Source organism: Lipotes vexillifer, unplaced genomic scaffold (assembly GCF_000442215.2).
Source record: "Lipotes vexillifer unplaced genomic scaffold, Lipotes_vexillifer_v1.1 scaffold1466, whole genome shotgun sequence".
In the NCBI taxonomy this organism is placed as follows: domain Eukaryota; kingdom Metazoa; phylum Chordata; class Mammalia; order Artiodactyla; family Lipotidae; genus Lipotes; species Lipotes vexillifer.
Genome location: NW_006796989.1, coordinates 18,612 through 24,482, shown reverse-complemented (window position 1 = coordinate 24,482; position 5,871 = coordinate 18,612).

The following is a 5,871-nucleotide window of genomic DNA, read 5'->3' as shown; positions in this document are numbered from 1 at the left end:
GTTCAGCAGCTGCAGACCTCATTTCTCGTTGTTGAAGGATCTCTTGTTTGTTTGTTTTTAACTAATTTTAATGAAGCAAAAAGAAATGAGATACATACCAGGGTTTGGTTAGGATTTGTAAGAAGTTGCAGATTTCTTAATAAAGGTTTGGTCTACAGGCACGACTGATTATTGTTAATATTAAGTGAAAAATATTTTAAATTACTAGGGGTGGAGTAAAAGAAAATAATGAAAGGTAAGAGATGATACTAGGAAGAGAATTGCTGGCTTGATTTTTCTTGTGGAACTAGTTAGAGGGGTATCCAGAGAAACCATGGAAACATCCCAGCATGTAAAGTACCACTAGAATGTATATTATTACACAGAAGAGTTTCTTATAACAAAGTTATGTTTGTAGCCCAGCCACTAGCTTCAGTGATTATTTAATTGCAGACTTGCTAAGAGTTTGACGATAAGACCCACTTTTAACAACTTGTATTATTAATTCTTTCTGGCTGGGGAGCAACTTCTTTCTTCCAGCAGAGGCCTTGGAAGCCTTTAGAAAGACCTGGGAAGATTCGGTACCGTGGGGTGTGCAGGTTATCCCTGTGGCTGGAATAGCAGTGACCAGTATTTGCGTAGGTTGGAAAGGCATCGACTGGCCGTCTGAGGAGTTTGGATTTGGTGAAGAGGCCTGTGGCAATTATTGCAAGGTTTTAAGTGAAAGAGCTTGAGAATCTTGTATCCATATCTCCTTTTTTGATCCACCTCATTGTTTGCTGAATATATACCAGAGCACCTCCTTCTTTCTCGCTTTCTTACACAGTCACTTACAATTACTCCTTTGCATGGATCCTCAAATCTCAAATTTCTTGGCCCTTCTGCTATGGTACACATCTAGTTAAATTCTGGATTTAATCCTGGTTAAATCCAACTCTGTCTGCTGTGCATATAGATGGTAAATGTGAAATGTAGTATCGTTAAACAGTCCTTTTTTTTTTAAGATTTATTATTTTTATTTATTTTTGGCTGCGTCGGGTCTTAGTTGCGGCACGTGGGATCTTTTGTTGTGGTGTGTGGGCTCTTCTCTAGTTGTGGCCTGCGGGTTTTCCCTCTCTAGTTGTGGCTCGCAGGCTCCAGCGTGCATGGGCTCAGTAGTTGCAGCGTGCGGGCTCAGTAGTTGCGGTGCACGGGCTCAGTAGTTGTGGCGCATGGGCTTAGTTGCTCCATGGCGTGTGAGTTCTTAGTTCCCTGACCAGGGGTCGAACCCTTGTGCCCTGCATTGTAAGGCGGATTCTTTACCACTGAACCACCAGGGAAGTCCCTAAACAGTCTTACTTTAAATGTTGGCCATTGAGCTCAAGTTGGGCCTTCAGTGGTGCCTGAAATCCTGTCACATTTCCTTAATCTGTTGACTTTCCCACTCTGCCCACTCTGCAGTAGTTTCTCCTCTTTCAAACCCCAGCCATCCCCTCACCTTCACTCCTCACTCCTCAGCCTCAGGTCACGCCCTGGCTTCCTGGTTCACCGGGAAGATAAGTGATGAGACGAGATCTGCTGTACCCTCCCGCCGCCTGATCGGTTAACTGCTCTCTATCGGGCGTCTGTACTCGGCCCTCCCACCTGTGCCCAGGGTGAACCGGCCCCGGCAAGGCCCCGCAGTCTGTCTCACGTGCCCTCCTGGAGATTCTGCTCACAGGGCAGCAGGAGACCCACTGGCCTCGGTCCCAGATCCTTGTGCTTGTCTTGACCCCTGTGTCTTTCCCCATCAGCCAGCAGGTCCTGTCAGTTCTGGCTTCACAGCACATCCAGAAGCCGCTTGTCCCCGTCTCTGCTGCACCCGCCCCGTCTCCCTTTCCTCTTACCTGCCCCCCACCCCCCCGTCGCCCTTGCCTCCTTCCTGTCTCGTGTCCCCCTACCCCGGCCGGCAGCCACGGCGCTGGTGGCTGAGACCAGTCACGTCCCGCCTCTGCACACTCCAAACCCCAAATCACACACTGACAGAAACGTGGCTTTCCCACTCCTTGACTGCGCTCACTTTGCTCCAAAGACTCGCTCCGCCGTAGCCAGCGCGTTCCGTGTCTGGGCCTTTGCACTCCTCTGCCTGGATGGCCCTCCTCGATTGCCTGTGGTTCATTCTGACACCTTCAGGCCTCCTGTCAGAGCACTTTCCTGACCTCTCTGCCCCAGTCTCCTTGTCCCCGTTACCTTGCTTCACGTTCTTCTCACCTCACTTCGTTTTACATGCATGGTTACTTGTCAGTCGTCTTTATATCCTTCAGTAGAACGTCAGCTCCATCAGGGGAGGGCGCTTCGTTCACTTCTTCTCCCTGCCCGGAGCAGTCCCGGGCTCACTGCTCCATAAACGGTAGTTGATGGATTGAGTGAATGAATGCTGAGCTCATCTTGGCAAACTTGATGGTACAGAGATCATCAAAATGCTGTCCCTGGCTTCAAGAAATTTACTCCAGGTGTGGAGAAGGGCAGTTTTACAAATTACAGGCACAAGTGGTAAGTCGTTAGGTAGTAAGCAGGGTCGTAGAAGGCAGACGAGGTTGAAGCTAGAGAAGGCTTCCTGATGGATAAATCATTATGGACCAGAGGGCTGTAGCAAAAGAAAATTTTAAATTAGCCAAGGGCAAGGTATAGTTGAGGAATGATGAATGGGGTTGAGTAATGAGTATAGAATTCATGAGGATGTTTAGTAATAATGGCAAGCAGACATTTGAGCACTTCTGTGCCTGGCCTTGTTCTGGAGGTGTCACAGTTGCCATTTACTGGAGCAGGTCATCTTATCCTCATAGGAATCTGTAAAGTGTTTAGGTCAGTGAAGAGAGATAGAGTATGTAACTTCTCCAAAGCCACATTGCTAGTACATGGTAAGGCTGGGCTTCAAACTCAGACAGCTTGGTCCTAGAGCCCAGACTGATGTCTGCTATACTGACTCCATAACAGTGAAGAGCTCGGTGAGGCCTACACTGCTTTAGAAAGAGGACTCTGGCGGCAAGGAAGAACGAATGTCAGTTGGTGGAAGACTGGGGTAATTAAAATGTGCTGCATCCATACTGTAATTTTTGAGGAATGAGGAAAATCTACACGAGCTGCTTATTGGAGTCTTGTCAGTGCTACATTGTTGAGTTACAAACTCAAGTGAAGTGTCTGTGCGAGGTATGTCCCCATTTTTGTAAAAGCCACCAAGCCATATATCTGTTTGTAAGTGAACAGAAAATAGACCTGGATAAACTGAATTTTCAGAGAGTGGGGATAAGGGAGACATTGCTTTTCTTAGCTAGCATGTACTACTTTAAATAAGTAAATACAGATTAAAATGCTCTAAAATGTAATGGAGAACAAGGCAGATGGCTTCAGTTCATTCAGGTAAGTGTCCCTGGAAAGGAAGGAGATGGACAGACGTGATAATGGCCTTACACGTCCCTTTGTGCATTTGTGAGGAATGCATGTGTCCTGGGTTGTTGCCAGGAGCCACAGAGTGAAACTAACGTGTAACTGTGTTTGAAGGCTTCAGCCTATTCACAGAGGTGTTACAGCTGTCACCACTCTTCAAATTTCGGGACATGGGGCTTCCCTGGTGGCGCAGTGCTTGAGAGTCCGCCTGCCGATGCAGGGGACGCGGGTTCGTGCCCCGTTTTGGGAGGATCCCGCATGCCGCGGAGCGGCTGGGCCCGTGAGCCATGGCCGCTGAGCCTGCGCGTCCGGAGCCTGTGCTCCGCAGATAGGAGAGGCCACAACAGTGAGAGGCCCGCATAACGCAAGGGGAAAAAAAAAAAAAAAAAAAATTTCGGGACATGTCATCATCCCCCAAGGAAATGCCTCACCTGTTAGCAGTTTGCCCACTGTCCTCGCCCCACAGACCTGCAAACACCAATCTGCTTTCTATCTCTGTGGACTTGTTCATTCTGCACATTTCCTGTAGGTAGAATTGTACAATATGTGACCGCTTGTGTCTGACTTCTTTCACTTAGCACAGTGTTTTCAGGATTCGTCCATGTTGTAGCCTGTATCAGTATTTGATTCCTTTCAGTGGCTCAATAAATTCCCTTGTATGATATACAGCATTTTGTTTGTCCATCAGTTGGTAGACATTTGGGTTTCTGCTTTTTGGCTGCTGTGAATATTCATGTACAGGTTTTTCTTTTTTTATGAACATGTGTGTTCATTCATTTTGGGCATATATATACATAGGAGTGGAATTGCTGGGTCATATGGTAACTTGTACTTTACATCTACAGAACGTGGGATGCTCAGGGGTGAATTACTCATTTTATCAAATTGTATTTTTTAAAATTCTGTCTGTTGAATATTGCTTATTTGTAGGTTGTAATCCCATGTCTATTTGCGAGTTGCAGTGGGACAGTTAAATAAATCTTTCTGGATGAAGGGCAGTAAGAATGTTCCATTTGAATGATGTACGTATTTCCCTCGGGAAGACAAGATAACGTACAGTGAGTCTGTTCAGGCGGTTACTGAGCGCTGGGTGCCAGACTCACGGGTGTCTCCTTCCTGTCGCTGTGTAATGAGTTACCTGGAAATACAGAGATAAAAATCCTCAGGTGGTTTTTGCAGACAGGCGTCAGTCAGGAGAGGTATTTTATCTGAAGTTACCTATGAAAATTTCAGTAACAGCAGCACACAAGCAACCTTGAGATGAACCACAGCCTGTCCTAAAAGGCGGGGTGTGATGGGTGAGTGAGGAAAAATGGTTCACTCTTAGAATCTTTGTGACTCAAATGTGTCAACCATGGTTTTCGTAGAAGATGAGAAACAAAGGAACCCTGTTGTTTTCTTGGCTTTGTTTTGAGACAGAGTGATTGAAAGAGAAACCCTTGCTGACACCACTCACAACAGATGTCCTTTTTTTTTTTTTTTAAAACATCTTTATTGGGGTATAATTGCTTTACAATGGTGTGTTAGTTTCTCCTTTAGAACAAAGTGAATCAGCCATACATATACACATGTTCCCATATCTCCTCCCTCTTGTGTCTCCCTCCCTCCCACCCTCCCCATCCCACCCCTCCAGGCAGTCACAAAGCACTGAGCTGATATCCCTGTGCTATGCGGCTGCTTCCCACTAGCTATCTACCTTACATTGTATATATTGTCCATGCCTCTCTGTCACTCTCACAGCTCACCCTTCCCCCTCCCCATATCTTCAAGTCCATTCTCCAGTAGGTCTGTGTCTTTATTCCTGTCTTACCCCTAGGTTCTTCATGACATTTTTTTTTCTTAAATTCCATATATATGTGTTAGCATACGGTATTTGTCCTTCTCTTTCTGACTTACTTCACTCTGTATGACAGACTCTAGATCTATCCACCTCATTACAAATAGCTCAATTTCGTTTCTTTTTATGAGTAATATTCCATTGTATATATGTGTCACATCTTCTTTATCCATTCATCCGATGATGGGCACTGAGGTTGTTTCCATCTCTGGGCTATTGTAAATAGAGCTGCCTGCAGTGAACATTTTGGTACATGACTCTTTTTGAATTTTGGTTCTCTCAGGGTATATGCCCAGTAGTGGGATTGCTGGGTCATATGGTAGTTCTACTTGTACATTTTTAAGGAACCTCCATACTGTTCTCCATAGTGGCTGTACCAATTCACATTCCCACCAGCAGTGCAAGAGTGTTCCCTTTTCTCCACATCCTCTCCAGCATTTATTGTTTCTAGATTTCTTGATGATGGCCATTCTGACTGGTGTGAGATGATATCTCATTCAAGTTTTGATTTGCATTTCCCTAATGATTAATGATGTTGAGCATTCTTTGATGTTTGTTGGCAGTCTGTATATCTTCTTTGGAGAAACGTCTATTTAGGTCTTCTGCCCATTTTTGGATTGGGTTGTTTGTTTTTTTGTTATTGAGCTGCA